Raw genomic sequence first — 17,158 nt, 5'->3', positions numbered from 1 at the left:
TGTTAGCAAAAAATGAAAAGATTAAAAAAATCTTTTTTGTTACAGATAAATGTGGATGTCCATATTCTAACCCCTCCTCATTTATAAGGTAAAACCTCCCATTCATTATGCAAGAAGATACAAGAAAATTCTCTATTTACTTTAAGTGTTTTTTATTTGATTATTTTATAACACTTTTTTTATTTTTCTTTCTTTCTTGTTTTTTCCTACCCTTTTTTTTTCTATTATTTCTTTATTCTCCTTTTTATTCTTTCTATTTCTCTTATTTTCTTTTTTTCCTCCCATAAACCCTAAGCATTGCCATCGAGGTTCTCCACAGCCAGTCACCTCCACTCTTGGCTCCCAATTGTCACTCACCCTTCCCTACCGCTCACTATGCACGACTAAACCCCTCATTGCAAAAAAAAAAAAAAAGCTAATATGAAAATTTAAAATTTTTTGCCTTTTTAATTTTCAACTTTTTCTCTTGATTTAGAAAATAGATAAACAAAACAGCATCAGTGACTAAAATTTCATAACTTCATATCACCAATGATTCTTCTTTTGGAAAGGGAATAGAACTTAAGTATTCAAATATCTAATTCCCTTACCTTTTAAATTAGGAACAAAAAAGGAGCACAAATAAAAGAATAAATATAAACTTTAAAGTGACTTTGAAGTTTAGCTAAAGCATTTATTTTCAGAAGATACTTTAGCTTTTGGCGACAATGCAGACGCTGATGACAAGGAAGATGAAAGTGAAGATCATGAGAGTGAAAGGAAGTAGAAGGGAGAGAAGCGAAGATTAGAAGGAAAGAAAGGACAGCTAAAACAAAAGGCAAAAGGAAGAAGATCAATGTAGTTTTGCTGCTTTGCTTCCTTGCCACTGTTCAGTTACTTCCTTGTTGCGATTTGGTTTAAGGTTGAGAAACATGAAAAGGGGAGAAGAAGAAAAAAAAAGAAAAAAATGCAATATGAAAAAAAAGGAAAAGAAAGAAAAAAAAGAATTTTCATTTTAGAAAGAAAATGAAAAGGAAAAAGACTTTATTTTTTATTTTTTTGCTAACGTGACACTACCAGATCAGCAATAGTTGACCGAGTCAGTATTATTAATGGCTACGTACAAATGGTCAACATTAATCAAAGTATTTGGTTGATTTTGTTAGTTCAGGGGCTAAAATGAGTGCAAAAAGTTTAAAAGAACTTAATTGAATTTTTTGAAAATGTTCAAGTGTTTATGGTACCATTAAGCCAAAAGGAAATAAAACAACAATAAATTTATAAACAATAATTGTGTAAGTCAATAAATAGAAAGGATGAGAATTATTATGGAACAATAAATTGAAAGAAAGAAGGAAAAAAATTAAAGTAAAAGCCATAAAAAATTAAAGTAGGAAAGAAACAACAACAAATACAATCTTTTTAATGTTACTAGCTAATTAATCCTTCTATACATTTTCTTAATTTTATTTACTGAATTAATGTTACTAGCTAAGTAATCATAAATATTTTTGAGTTTTGCGTGAAAAAGTACATAGGTTATAAGTAATCATAAACATTTCATAAGAAGTCATTACCTTTTCAAAGCACCTACCATTCTCCATGCTGTCGCTTGATTTTAGTTTGAGGCTAAATTGAAAATTAGCAATGGTTTGTGCTATGAATCAAAGAAACATTGAAGCAAAATATGTGATAATCCGCAAACTTGGACTAGTTGATCATGGACGATATAATAATATATAATGTGTATATATATACACGAGACTTCAAATTTTCTCATTACTAAATCATCAATAATGACTCTGAATCGTGAACAATATGTTACTGTTTATTAATGGGGAAAATGTCAATTAGCAGACAAGGGGAAGCCAATTCCATGTGGTGTTGTAGGAAAAACAACGAACAACATACTGCAGCAAAAGCCGATCCCCACCGGCAGTGCCGTGAGGATCTCCTGAACTCGAGCAGACGGTGTTTGGGTAAAAGCAAGTCACCACATTCTGATCAAATAATGCCACTGCTGCAAACACTAGCATCGACATAAAAGCATGCATGAAATCTATGGACCGGAGTCGGTATTTTGCTGCGAATTCAGGCGGAGCACTGACCGAACCATCGATGACCCACAATCCATTCAATGTAGCAAACCCGTAACAGACATTCCCATCCTTGTCTCTGAAACTGTCTGTGAAGCTCGACAATAAACATGACAATCCACAAAGCAGTAGGAGGGCAGCCGTCATTGACCGACAGGTTGAGTCACAGTTACCTTGGTTGGTGAATATGGGGGAGAGAAGTTGGAAAGCAAGGACGGTGCCGGTGGGCAAGAGGTTAGCCAAATGCGCAGTGCTTTGAAACGTTTGACTGATTGCAGTCTGAATAAGGGTTTTGTTTTCAGTTTGGGATAGTCGAGACAAATATTGTAGGAGTGGTTGCTTTTCTTCACCTTGTTCGCGGTGGGATTCTTCTTCTTCTACCTTAATCTCCATAACTGAAGTTCTCCCAACTAGATGTCTTTAGTAATATAATGAATGAGCTGACTTTATTTAGAGGCAACTGTATTTATAAGATGGAAATAGAGATGAGTGGAGGTAAAGGGAATGAAGAGACTCAAGTGATGCCTTGAAAGGAAAAGAAATCAAGAATGGGACTTTTGGTTCCATGTCGATTAGTTCAAAATTTTAGTCAGTATTATGATGAATGAGCTGATTCTGGTTTTTTTTTTCTTCATACCATACAATAAACTCACATCCACGTATAACAGTTTGATCTGATGTCATTTTTCCTTTCATAAAATAAAATTTCAAATTCACAAGTTGATATATAAATTTTCCATTTAACCTACTACATAGGCAGGACTTACAAATCGATTACAAAATTTTAAAGATACCTCAACGAATAAACCAAATGTTAGAAATTGATTAATATTTTCTATTTTATAATAAATGTTGCATAATTAATGTCATATACGTAATATTATAATATATTTTAAGTTATACTTTGTTAAAATTTATAAAAGAGTTCTTTTGAATTATTAGTGAAATGGTAAATAATATTGTTAGACCTAAATTAATTGATCCAACCAATTGAATAAAAATTGATATGTAATCAAAATTAAAGATAAGAATAAAACCATTATTCAAGAATTTTGAAATTTTTATTATGTTGTTTTTATCTTTAATTTTTATAAATATATTTTTCTCATTTTTAATTATTTTATGCTTTTTATTTTTAACATGATTGAATTAGTCAATTTAATTTATTGAACTAGTTGAATGGAGAATAAGAGGTCAAACTAGTTTGGTCTCAAATTAGATTCTTACAACAAGATAATAAAAGAATTGTGTTTAAATTTTCAGTTAACATTAGTCTCAAGTTTGATCCTTGAATAACCCCTATCCCTTATAAGAAAAATAATAAAACATAAAATTGTTATAATGTATAATATTATAATAATAAATAGGCATAATGATTTTTTTACCATCCAACTTTTTAAAAAATTATTTTAGTTATCCATTTAATTTTTCAATTATTTTAGTCCTTGAATTTATAATTTTTTGTCAAATCACCGAGAATGGATGTAAAATTAACGTTTATTAATTTTGTTGACATGATATACACGTAGATTCTCACATGGATGACATGTCAACATTTAATTACTTTTAAAATTTTAAAAATATTTTAAAAATATTTCTATACTTTTAAATAATTTTAATGTTTTTAATTTAAATATATATTTTATAGTTTTTGAATTTTTAAAATTTTAAAAAATTAATTAAATGCTAACATGTCATCCATGTTTATGTCACCATATCGGCAAAATCGGCAAAATTAAAAACGTTAAAATTTTTTTATCGATTTGGGGATGAGTTAAAAAACACAAATTTTTAATTTTTAAAAAATAAATAAATAAAATGCTAAAATAATTTTTTAAATACGAGGAAAATAAATCATTGTAGACATAAATATTGTAACTCGCAAGACGTACTAAGGAAAATAGAGATATTACTTTTTTGTGGTTGAAAATGAGGAGAGAGAATTTGTGGGTCTGAATTAATCAGTTTGAACGACTAAAGTTACGAGGCAACGAGAAGTGTGTGGTGCTGACGGTAAATCGGCGTATCTCAAGCTCGCTTAAATCGTCTATTTGCAAAAAAAGGGGGGAAACGAAATAACAGCGAAATTGCTTGCACGTTATAACTTGAGATGAATGACTTTATGATGTGTTTTCTGGCTTAGTACAAGTCTACGTTAAAACTCAAATATTTCAGCATTATTTGGGATTAAAATATTGGATTTATCTAACTAACAAATTTTGGTGGGATTCATGTTATGGAGTTTGGCAAAGGCCCTTAAAATAAGGGAATTAAAAAAATCATCTAGAATTTAGCTCTTGATTCCGAGGACTCCTATAACATTAGCAAAGTTCACAATGAAGCCCGTAGAGATGGTATAATAATACCATTATCAATGTTTTATATTAAGCCACCATGGAAACTAAACCTTTGCTCGAAAGTGAAAGATTAATGGAAAAATGAAAAATTCAAGGATAATTTACTTTTTTTAAAGCGTGTTTGGTAAGAAAGATGGAAAAATTGTAAATAATAATAATTTATTACTTAGAAGACTTCAAAATGAGAGGAAAGATATGAAATTTTAAAAAATGTATAATTTTGAACTAATATATATCCTTTTTTTCTATCTTCTCTTTTCTTATCATTCCATTTGGATAGATAGGTTTTTATGCATTAGAAAAGAAAATGATTATCTATTCTATTTCTTTCTTCTTACTTTTCTTTCTCATCAAACATGCTCTTAATTTATTTTCTTTCCACTTCTCAACTTAACCAAGCACACCCTAAGTTCTGACATCAAGTAGTTTTGGGCACAAAGTTTAACCTAACAATCTTTATTATTCATATTTTTTCATATTTTTCTTTGAAAATATCATTATTCATATCTTAATTAGCTTTAACTTGATAAGATATTAAAAAAATAATTAGTCTTTAGATATGATAAATTAGCTTTACTTAACATTCGTTGTAACAACAGTTAAAATGAAAATAGGCAGCGCAAAAATAAAAGCAAAAAAGAATCGACACAACCAATATTTTTTAACGCAGTTCAGACACAATGACCTTATGTTTGCGAAGCCTCATCCAATGAATGATTTTATTCAAAAATCATTCAGATCACCTATTGGCTTAAGCCCAATCTGCCCTTGCACAAAGAAGTAATTGTAGCCTCAATACCAACCCTAACTGTCACAAATCACTCAACTAAATACCTCACAATACAATCAATACCAAAGAATACTTAAAAGAGTGTAAAAAATAACCATAAGAAAATAACAAAGTTGTCGGCAAAGAAACTCCAAAACTGCTCTTGATGTGCAGCACAAAACATCCTATTTATAGGCCTCTTCAAGTGGTCAATCAACAGTGTTTTGATAGGCTTTAAACTCTTATTTAAAAGTTGAAATTATTCCATTAATTATTTTAAGTATTTATCACATAAAAGTCTTCATAAATTAGTCTTCCAACTGCCCCAAAAATCTCTTGAATAAATATGATATTTTATCTCTTAAAAATAATATTAATAATAAGATTATAATGCTTATCCAATAACCTCAAGCAATCCATTGGGAGTCTTAGCACCTTAGTCAGTCCATGCTTCTAGTTTTGTCAAATATGCTACATTCAAGTAGACCGAACTCAGCACAAACGAAATGTATTCAAGGAATAAGTCGATGGCCCAAGTAGATAAACAGTTTCGTTATAGCAAGACATGGAAGTAGCAGCTGCAGCTTTCTCAACAATCTCCCCCTTGACATTTTTTACAAAACCCTGCAACCAATGGTTAGCCCACAATCCAAACAAGCCACATAAAAGATCCTCTAATTCCAATTAAGAATTTATTGGGTCTTTTAGGAATAGCCCCAAAAATTGCAAATTTTTATTCATTATTTTACCTTTTAATAACTCATAATCAAACCTTAATAGCAAAAAATTTGGAGCTTGACAATTTAAAACAGGCTTTTCAAGTACTTAACTATTATTTAATAGCTGAAAATGAGAGAATTTATAATTTTGATCCATGTCATAACATATTTTTGAATAACAAGAGATTTAGAATATGTCTGCCCCTAAGCGGTAGAACCATGCTTGATCACACCCCAGATCAATATGCTTGTTCATCACATAACAATTAAGCATGCACCAAGGTCATAAATATGCAGTAAAAACTATCACCATATCTCTTTTTAACGAAGCAAAATGTAGCAATCATAACCAAGAACAAAACTTTTCATTTGGTACTACCACATTCTCCCCCCTTTTTGATAAAGATGCGAAAAGTGCAACCATAAAAAAAACCATAAGTAGAATCAAAGTAGATAGAATTACCAAATCAACAAAATTACTCACCCTTACTCTATTCATCCCTTATTGGCTTCCATCATATTGTTTAAAGGGGATGAGATTGAATGTTACCTTATCAACAAAAGGAGTTGTAGCTCATGGAACAACAATAGTCTTTTCCACGAAACCTAGATGATGTTTCTCCAATGCTTGATAAATCTTTAACATTGTCATCATAAGTTGCAACCTCATGTTTCACACAAGCATCAATCAAATGTTGATCTTCATTACTAAAATGTTCTCGATCCTTCCTTACACAAATCTACCTATGTTGTGGTCTTTTGTTCTATTCATCATTCTAACAAGTTTTGCAATTGAGTTGAACTTCTTCCAATCTCGTATTAGTCTATAATAGTGGGGTCTAATATGTCCATTTTTCCCATAATAATGACATACAATCTTTCTAAAGCTTTTATTCCCTACCTTATGATGAAAAGAACCCAAATCTTTAACTTTAACAAAAATAAGATGAGTGATAGATTATTTACCTTTATTGATGTAACCAAGTCCTCTATGGCATGGTTCAATTCTCATTGAAGCCAAAATTTCATGAAACTTCTCACATTGGCCTCTAAACTTCTTCAAGACAACCTTTGCACCATCTAGCTCACTCTTGGTTGTTTTCAAAACATCATCCTTTTCTTGGACACAATTTTGAGCTTTTCATTTTCTATTTTGAGGATAATAGTTTATTCCCTCAAGGAACTATTCAACTGACTTAATATCTCAATTTTTTTAACATATGGCTATAAGTATCCTCCAAATATTTAAAAAGAATATCACCATTATCCGAATCTTCTTTAGAATCTGTTAGAACATGGTTTGGAATAGTGGTAGTAAAAGTAACATAGTTGCTCGCATCTTGATCTACATTAAAACTTTCTTCATCACTCCAAGTGATTGTAAATGACTTCTATTTCTTCTTAGTATTAGCACATTCTAATTTTAAGTGAAACAATCCCTTACATTCATAACATTGAATATCCTTCTACTTGTCTCACTATATCTACTTTAGTTCCTTCTTAGCGAACCTTTTCATGTCCTTTGTGAACAAGGCTAATTGCTTTTTGATCTCATCAATGTCTTCTACTGTCTATTTCTCTATTGGATTAGCATTTTGAGAATTGAATGCTACTTTCTTGGGCAAATGATTATGCCTCGACATATGTGTACCAAGACTATGAATTAACACAAATACAAATATAAATATAGCGGTGTACTACAAGTGTGACAAGTCAGTTGTAATATTTATAAGTGTTACAATGGAACAGTTCGAGTGTTCCAAGTATCAAACCCAAAGGATTGTCAAATTGATAAATATGTTTATCAAGTTAATTAGAAGTTAAATAATTGTTAATCTAATCGAGTTAGAAATTATTAGTGCAAATTCAAATATAAAGTGGATGTAAACTAAATTTAAACTATCAATAAAAAAAAACTAAGCTAAACTTTCTTCCTATTGTTTTAGATAATGTAAATTATTAAAATGATATTTGATTGATTCATCAATCTTGAACTAATCTAATAAACTCATACTGATTATATTATTTGCCACTTTTAGCTAGGAATCTCCTCTCAGTCTCATCCTAGACTAAAAGATAACACCTAAGCTCTCTTGTTGGCCTCATCTAGGCATATAGATGTTCTCTCAATCTCTTTATTTGGTACAATTATATCGAATATCTAATGATAAACTTTCCTTTTAGTATCATTTATCTAGATTTTCTACAAGAGGTGTTAATTCTTGTGTATTAAGCATTTCAATATAAAAGAACAACTAAAAATCAAGCATAAACATTAATTAATCTAACAATCAACTCATCAATTAACCAATAAACAATATCAACACATAATAAAGCTTAACATCCAAATAGAAATTTCATCGAAAGATTGATGTGCATAATATAAAGGTAAGGGTAAGAAATGCTCATTTCGATGTGGAACCAATATAACCCAAAAGCTTGATCCATCTTCATTTGCAAAAGTATTTAACAATAAAAAAGAAGAAACAATAATAGAAATAAAATATATTCTAAAAAGAAAAGGAAAAACCTAATCTAAAAACGAAAAGAAAGGAAAAGAAAAAGAAAGGAAACCTAGCCTAAAACTGTGAAAAGTAAATAAAGATGATCAGCCTCTAACAATCTCTCTCAAAAACTTATAAGGTAGTATTTATAGTCTACTAACATTTAACCTAACATTGACAATTATGCCCTTAAATGAGAAGTGACTTAAGCTTGTTTGAACACAAAATTACCTCTATAATTTTTCACTCGTCAAGCGTTAGTAGGCACGATCTTGGCTTTGGGGGTTCTCATTGTCGTGACATCGAGTAGCTAGTGTTGCGACATCCTCGATAGTGGTCATAATTTTTTCACTTCAAAAAAATAGGTGTTACGACATCCTCGGTAGTGGCTATGATTTCTTCACTTCAAAAACCATCACTGATATTGCGACCTTAGAGGCTTGGTGTTACGACTTTGGGCTCAATGTCATGACACAACATCCTTAGTGTTGCAACCCTCTCGATGGTCAACTCCAGGTTGATTTCTTGTTGAAGTCTTACACCCTCGAGGCAATAGAGGCTTGGTGTCGTGACATCCTTACACCAATGTCGCTGTACCCACGTCAAATGTAGTTTTCTTTAAGGTTTGGCAATCGTTGTCTCCTTACACAAGCTCAAATTAATCATTAGAATCCCAATGACATTTTACCAATTTGGGTCTTAGAAGGAGTAAAACTAAGAGAAAATGATTAATAATAAAAAAACAAAAAGTCAACAAAAGTATAGAAAAAGATTTGTAAATTTCTTGAGAATTAGGTCATCGAGGTTTTTCGAGAGCCTAATTGGATGTATTAAATTATGGTTGATCAAACTCCCACACACTTTAGTCTTGTCTTGTCTTGTCTTGTCCTCAAGAAAACACACAAAACATGCATAGGACGACACTTGGAACATGTTGAACAATAAGAAGCATGACAATCAAATATTGAATTTGTATAAGACATATCTTACATACAACTTAAGATTGATGTTTAGCTAACTTAAGTACTTCTAAAGCAAATATACCTAGTTTATTAAGTTAAAGAACTAGCAAACCTAGATGTAATTCAAATGAATAAATATTTGATTATGTTATCCATAAACATAAACTATATAGATATGTAATAGACACAATATGGGAATAAAAAATATTTAATAAGCTAATTGTAAACAAGTCAAGAAGATCATGTAAAGAAAATGTTTAGATCGCATAGGTCTTCTAGGCTTGTAACGTTTTGAGGTTTAAGACATTTTGGATTTTAAATGAAAAGATAGCTCAAAAGGGTTTCAAGTAATAGAAGCACTAGACCATGTGACATTGTTCTCTATTCATCCCAAAATAATCATTAAGCTCACCACCTTATTTCTCATTATCTTACCTTCCTTATCACTCCAAAGAAATGAAAAATATTGTTCAATATTGGTACATACAAAATGTAACAGCCCAATTTCTCAGTGGTGTTAGAAATAGTAGTTTTGAGATCATAGATTCGACGAGTGATTTTGTAAATATTATTATTTAATATTTACTGAATAAGATATATTATTATATTTGACTTTTGATTTGATAATTTTAGTTAATTTAACTAATAATTAAGTTCAAGTTGTATATTCCTAAAGTCAAGTGGTTTTAGAAAATGAGGTATCGAGACCTCATTTTTATAAACCGAGCCCGTAAATATGTGTTATTAGGGTTATATTAAAATTTGGTTATGAAATTTTAGCGTTTAAATAGCTAATTAAGTAAAAGGTCTAAATCATAAAAATTTAAAAAATTAATTTCTATTAGTTAATTGATTAACTAGACCTCGTTTTATAAACCGAGCCCATAAATATGTGTTATTAGGGTCATATTAAAATTTGGCTAAGAAATTTTAGCATTTAAATAGCTAATTAAGTAAAAAGGACTAAATCGTAAAAGTTAAAAACATTAAATTTCTATTAGTTAATTGATTAACTTAAGATAGTTAAAGGGTTTATGTTGCAATTATGCCATATTTAAATGGTAGGTACGGTTGATGTTGTTTTATTATGTTATTTTATATATTTACTTTATTAGTTAATTAAAAGAAAAATAAAATAAATTATAATAAAATAAACAAAAAGGCATAATCTCTTTCTTTACTCTTTAACCATCAAAAAATCCCCATTGAAATAGAAGAAGAAATCTTCAAGCTCCCTTGCCATTCGGTCAATTGCATGTAAGTGTTATTAAGTTCGTTTTTAATTATTTTTATGTTTTTGTGATTAGTTTAGCTTAATCTAGCTAACCCAAGGGTCAATTCGTAAAATTGTTAAAAATTTAGGGGCTTACCATGAATGGTTTAAGTGTGTTTGTGAATTTCGTTTGTAGATTATTAAGCTTAGTTGTTAAATATAAGTATTTTGTTAAGTGATTTTGATGATTTTAATGTTTAGGGGTTAAATTGTTGAAATAGTAAAATTCAATGTAAATTGTGTGAAATGAGGAAAAATATGGGCTGTTATAAGACTAAGGAAAAATCGGCTAGCATGGTTTTTAGTTTAAAATGGTGAATTTGCAAGTTACGGGTTTAAGGACTAAATTACACAAAAGTTAAAATGTTAGGGGTAATTTTATAAATTCACATTAAAATGAATTATATTCTTGAATTAATTATTTTAAGTTATTTGGATTGTTTAATGGATTCAATTAATACTTAGATCAATAAACGATGTAATTAGATTTAAATCGAGGAAAAGCTAAAGCTTTGGACTAGTTGTCGACTCTGGTTTTGTAACCGTTTTAGTCGAGGTAAGTTCGTGATTATAATTATTGTGGTGATTATAATTATTGAATTTGGTTGTTGAAAATTAATAATGAAATTAAATTGTATTAGAGATAATATATCGAATATGTTTTAAATTGTTCGTGATTAAATATGTTTTACACCATGATTTGATTTGGATTTGTATATGAAGTGTTGCACCAAATGACCTTATTAGGTGATGTGTGTAGGAAAGGAAAATTGACTTATGATATAATGAAGTTATGCTTGGTTGTTTAACTTAAAATGTTCGGTAAGTTGAAGTTTCCTTTATACGAGCTTACTAAGCACTAGTTGCTTATGTTGTTTTCTCTATCTTACAAATCATTGAAAAGCTTGATCGGTTGGAATCTCGTCGGAGCACCATCACACTATCCGTACGTTATTTTGTTTGTTTTGTTTCTTTTAGTTATTGGTTATAAATGGCATATAATAGGATTTTATTTTATAATAATTACCAATGTGATGTGGTTTATGTTTACTTGCCTATTTGTCTTGATGTTGGCTTATAAATGTATATGTAAGCATGAGTTTTGGTCACTTGAGAATGCCTTGTGATTTAGATGGCTTTTAGTTAATTGAAGTGTAAATGAAGTGGTTATACGATAGATGTGTGGGGTAAGTTTAAAATATGAAATTATGACATTGAGTTTGAGTTGATTTGAATATTTACATGGGGTACTAATGATGGTACATTGGTTGCTTGATGGAAATAAGTTATGTATGTGTGATTTTGGCATGTTTTAGTCTTGTTTTAGTGAATACTGGATGGGTGTAAGAGTTGGCTAATGGTATACTTGTGGCCCAAGAAAACATTTTTGGTAAACTTTATTTTTAAGGTACATTTTGGTTCACAAGGTCTATTCGTACAGTCGTATGTCTTTTTAAGTTTCAGGTTCAGGTTTCATACGGGTTGAGACATGGCCTACAACATGATCGTGTGACCTTAGTCAGTGAGTTAAAGGGTTTTAGAACAAAGGTGTATGGATTAGTCACACGGGCGTCTGTGTTAGACACACGACCATGTTTTTAGCCATACGGGCTGGTTTGTGTCACATGGCTTGGCCACATGGCCATATGACCCTTGTTTTCAAAATTTTTAACTTTTTCCTAACTTTTTCGGTTTGTTTTAGATTGACCCCAGAATATTTCCAATTTATTGTTAGGGCCTCATAAGCTCAGTTTAGGGCCCGTAAATTCATGTTTGGCTTAAATTGAATGTGATTTGTTTATTGATATTTACATTGGAATATAGATTTGTAGGTAAATTTAAATGTTGGAAATTCTTTGTAATACTCTGTAACCCAAATTCAGCGATGGAAATAGGTTAGAAATATTACATTTAGTAGTATCAGAGCTATAGTTTAGTCGATTCTCAAACTGAACGCATCTTGCATGGAGTTAAGAAATACAAGCCATTTTATAACTTGCAATAGTGTGATGCCTTCTGACTCAAGTGGATTTTATTTTTCACATAGATAAAAGATGACTTCCAACTGAGCCAATTCCGGTGAAGTTGAGAGCAATGCTCAAATCTCTTATCATTGGGCTATTCATAATGTGTTAAAATTCGATAAGTCTAAAGAAAAGGTTCACAGTACTTTTATTATTAATAAATAATATGTTTATTATGTAGATGAAAATAAATTTTCTGGCTCTACAACCTTCACCCTCTCTTCCTTAAGTCCCAAACAATAGTATATTCACAAGATTTCTATTGATAAAGTCCAAAAGTGTGGAGTAGAAGAGTTTAGTGGCAAAATGAATGTTTATTTGGCCAGAGTTGAGTACTAATTAAAAAATACGTAGAGAGTTTTAGATGAAATATTTTGTCTTTCTGAAGATTTACTAAGATGTGGTGTCACTGTTAAAAGAAGGTCTTTCATTGGTAATCGACTTTAACTACTTTGGTATCGAAAGAATTGATTAGCTGAGATTTCTTCTGAATTGATTTCCGAAAGAATTATGTCAGCAACAAACATTTAGACAAGAAGAATAAGGAATTTCTTGAGTTGAAACTAGGAAAACAGATCATTTGTGGAGTGCAAGCGAGAGATTGTTTACCTCAATGAATATGTTTATGAAGAGATACTGACTAAAAAGGAATTATGTGCTTGTTCGGAGATGGATTCAATGATGTGATTAAAATGCTTGTAGATGCAATTGAATTTTGTGTCTTCGTAATTTTACCCGGAATGAGCTCAGAGAATGAAATAAGTTGTAGTCACAAGAAACAGAGCGAGACGAGAGTTTGAAACTCCAAAAAAAAAAGGGATTTTCTAGAAAAGATAAATCAAAATTAAGTAAGGTTGAAAGACATCTTTTGTTTCATTTGTGGGTCTACAGATCATTTTAAGAAGGATTGTCTAATCTGAGCTAAGTTGAATAGAGATCTAAATGCAAAACTTGTTGTCGCTTCTATGAGAGGCAGATGACCAGAAATTTGAGGCATAACTAAAGTCAATAGAAGCGAAATAAAAGACATAGCAGTTCAATCTGAACCTTGAATTCTCACTAGAGTTTATACGATCTGAGCGCATGTGGAAGCCTCAGCTTGTGATGTTATTACTGGTACCTTTCCTACATACGCTATTACAGTATATGCATTAATTGATTCTTGGTTGAGACAATTGTATATATATATGCACAACGTTAATAACAGAAAAATTTTATTGGTTGAGTCATTAAATATGCGATTAAAGTAATAAATCTTTTAGATCACAGATACAGATGATTTGGTTTGCTAAAAATGTCCCTTGAAAATTTAGGGCTATAATTTTCCTTCTGAATTGATGTTACTGTCATTTATCGAGTTTAATGTTGTACTGAGAATAGATTGCTTGATTGTTTTTTATGTTGTAATAAATTATCGATAGAAACAGAAATGATGAGATGTTAGAACAGTGATTTGATCTCTATTGGATCTGCTAAGTCTAATTATAAACTATTACAAAAAGGTTGTCGTATGTTTAACTCATATCCTGGATTTTAGAGTATCTAAAATAAAAGTTGATCAGTTATCAATAGTTTGCAAGTTTACATATGTTCTTCCTACGGATTTGCTAGATTTATTGCTAGAGCGAGTCATCGAGCTTGTCATGAAAATTAATACCAAGAACTGTTCCAATCTCAATTGTTTTATACTGAATGTTGTCAACCAAATTAAAAATTCAGTTGCAAAGATTAATCGACAGAGGTTTTGTTCGACTGAGTGTATCGCTTTGGGACACACTTGTACGGTATTGTGAAAAAGAAAGAAGGGTTGACGAGTTGTATATAGATTGCTAGTAGTTGAATAAATTGACAATAAATAATAAACATCCTTTGTTTCATATTAAAGATCTATTAGGTTAGTTGAAAAGTGTTACAGTGTTCTCAAAAACAAATTGCCGACTTGGTTATTATCAGTTGTGAGTTAAAGTTAGGGATGTGCCGAAAACATCGCTTAGAACCTGTCATGGATATTATGAGTTTTAGCAAAGTTTTAGGAATTTTCTAATACCTTGCAGTGTTTATGAATCTGATGATCCAGGTTTTCGGTAATATCTCGCCAGACGATTCATTAGGAATTTCTCGATAATTGTATTATCGTTGATGTAGCTATTACAGGAAAAATGTTGAATTTGTTTAGTCAAGTCAAGAAACTATTTTAGCCTAAGTTGAGAAAGGAATTCATTATTTACTGTAATGCTTCACTGAGATGACCTTAAATTATGTTGCTTTGATTATTATAGAGTTGGGGGCTAAACTGTTAATTCTCCAGAGAATTTATGAGATGCAAAGAAAAATATTTGAATATGTGTGCTAAATAATTCTAGGATTTTATAGGACATCTTACTCGAGGATCATGAAATCATCTATTTGCTCTAAGTCAAATGGCAATAAAATATATTATGACTTGAGACAGAGTTACTAGTGCTCAGGAATAAAACATGAAGCAATTGACCACATATACTCAAGCAATTTATGTATCTCAACATATACCTAAATGGTCAAATACATACATACATCATCGTGCCTAAAACATAACATATATGTCACTTATCAATCTAACCCATTTGGTAGTCAAAATACAAATTCACAACCAAGGCATTCACATGGCAACCATGCATCACATACAATAAGGCTATTTACATATTTGCATAACAAAATATACCAAATTCAAGCCAAATAAAATGACTAAATGCACAACAAAACATATAGGCTTTCATTAGCCAAGAAGACCTATACATGCCATTTAACCCAAAATATAAAGTCAAAAGTACCAAAATAACGTTTGATAGTGTGATGCAATCTTCGACAACTTCCAATCTGAACGAGCTTCTGAAACACTATAAAACACGAAAAAAATAAACGGAGTAAGCAATTAAGCTTAGTAAGTTCGTATAATATAGAATTAAACTTACCATTTGACCACAAATTTAGGTAAGTAACTCAACACATAACACAATTCAATTTGGCCAAAGCCTATCACATAACCAATAACCAAGTTAACCATGTATTCTTATATAAACCGAGAATTATGTATGAATTCAACAATTATTAAAATTTCATGTACATGTAACATCTATACCGTGAATTTTTATATCATATATAGACCATTTCCATGTAAATACCTGTACTAGTTTGTATTCAAACTTGTAAATCTCGTAATAATACTATGACTGTTGAACCACTTAGAATATCATTAGATACATGGGTGGTACACACGAGGTGTATTGAACTATAAATCTGTCAATTCTTGTACATGTATGCTCATACAAGCGATAAACGGTAAGATCCTCCGAGCTAAATAACAATAAGCTCATATGAGCTGAGTATCGGTAAGCTCATAAGAGCTGGAATCAGTAACCCTAATGACATGTGATTTGTATCCTACAAATTCCTAAGGTTCAAATGGGGCTCGGTATTCTTTGTACGTCATTGATTATGCACTCGATAATTATACATAGTAATTACACAATCCACATACATATATTTCAATTAAAGCATATAAATATGCAATTCAATTACACGAAATTACCTCAAACTTGTACGGAGAAAAACGATCGTTTAATCGATAACTTTGTCCTTTCCCCGATCTAATTCCGCACATTGCTTTTCTTGATCTATATGATCAAATTTAACCAATTTAAACCTCACTCTATTCAATTCAATCCAAAATTCATGTTATGGAAAAATTACTATTTTGCCCTTATACTTTTGACTTCTTTACAATTTAGTCCCTAGGCTCTTAAAATAAAATTCATGCAATTTCATTCACATTTAAGCCTATCCAAATTTAATACATGCTCATATTAGCCCATACATTTCACAATTTCACATATTTACCACACAATTTTCACATTTCTCAATTTAACCCCTAATTGACAATTTCATTAAAAATCACTTATAAAAGTTGTTTAATTAACAACAAAGATTTAGGTTCTTCCATAAATCTTCAAGAACAACTAAAATGCTATCATGGGAAAACCCTACACTTTCAACCATATTGCAAATCAGTCCCCGGGTTAGCTAGGTTAAGCTACAACGATCCCGAAAACATAAAAATCAACATAAACAGGACAAAGTAACACTTACATGCAAGGACTTCACTTGGCTGAATTTTTAAGCTTCAAAAACCTATTTTCTTCTTTGTATTTTCAGTGGGGAAGATGAAGCAAATGGGTTGGTATTTTGTTTTATTTAATTTTTTTCATTTATTACTTAATTATCATTTTAACCTTACCTACCTTTAAAAATAACAAAATTACCAAGCCATGAACATCCACTAACACCTTTAATGGTCTAATTATCACATAAAGACCTCCACTTTAAATTTCTATAGCTATTTAATTCCTTTGACTATTAGAACACAACTTTCGCACTTTACGCGATTTAGTCATTTTCATCAAATTGAGCATACAAACAGTAAAATTTCTTAACGAAAT

The 17,158-nt window shown here is 30.6% G+C and overlaps 1 pseudogene; it reads right to left on the bottom strand.

The window, feature by feature from the left end:
- Window positions 1-1,715: 1,715 nt before the first annotated feature.
- LOC105774419 (protein DMP4-like) lies at window positions 1,716-2,649 on the bottom strand (annotated as a pseudogene).
- Window positions 2,650-17,158: the final 14,509 nt, after the last annotated feature.

The sequence above is a fragment of the Gossypium raimondii genome, chromosome 6 (assembly GCF_025698545.1).
Source record: "Gossypium raimondii isolate GPD5lz chromosome 6, ASM2569854v1, whole genome shotgun sequence".
Classification (NCBI taxonomy): domain Eukaryota; kingdom Viridiplantae; phylum Streptophyta; class Magnoliopsida; order Malvales; family Malvaceae; genus Gossypium; species Gossypium raimondii.
This window is presented reverse-complemented; position numbering and strand designations above follow the sequence as displayed.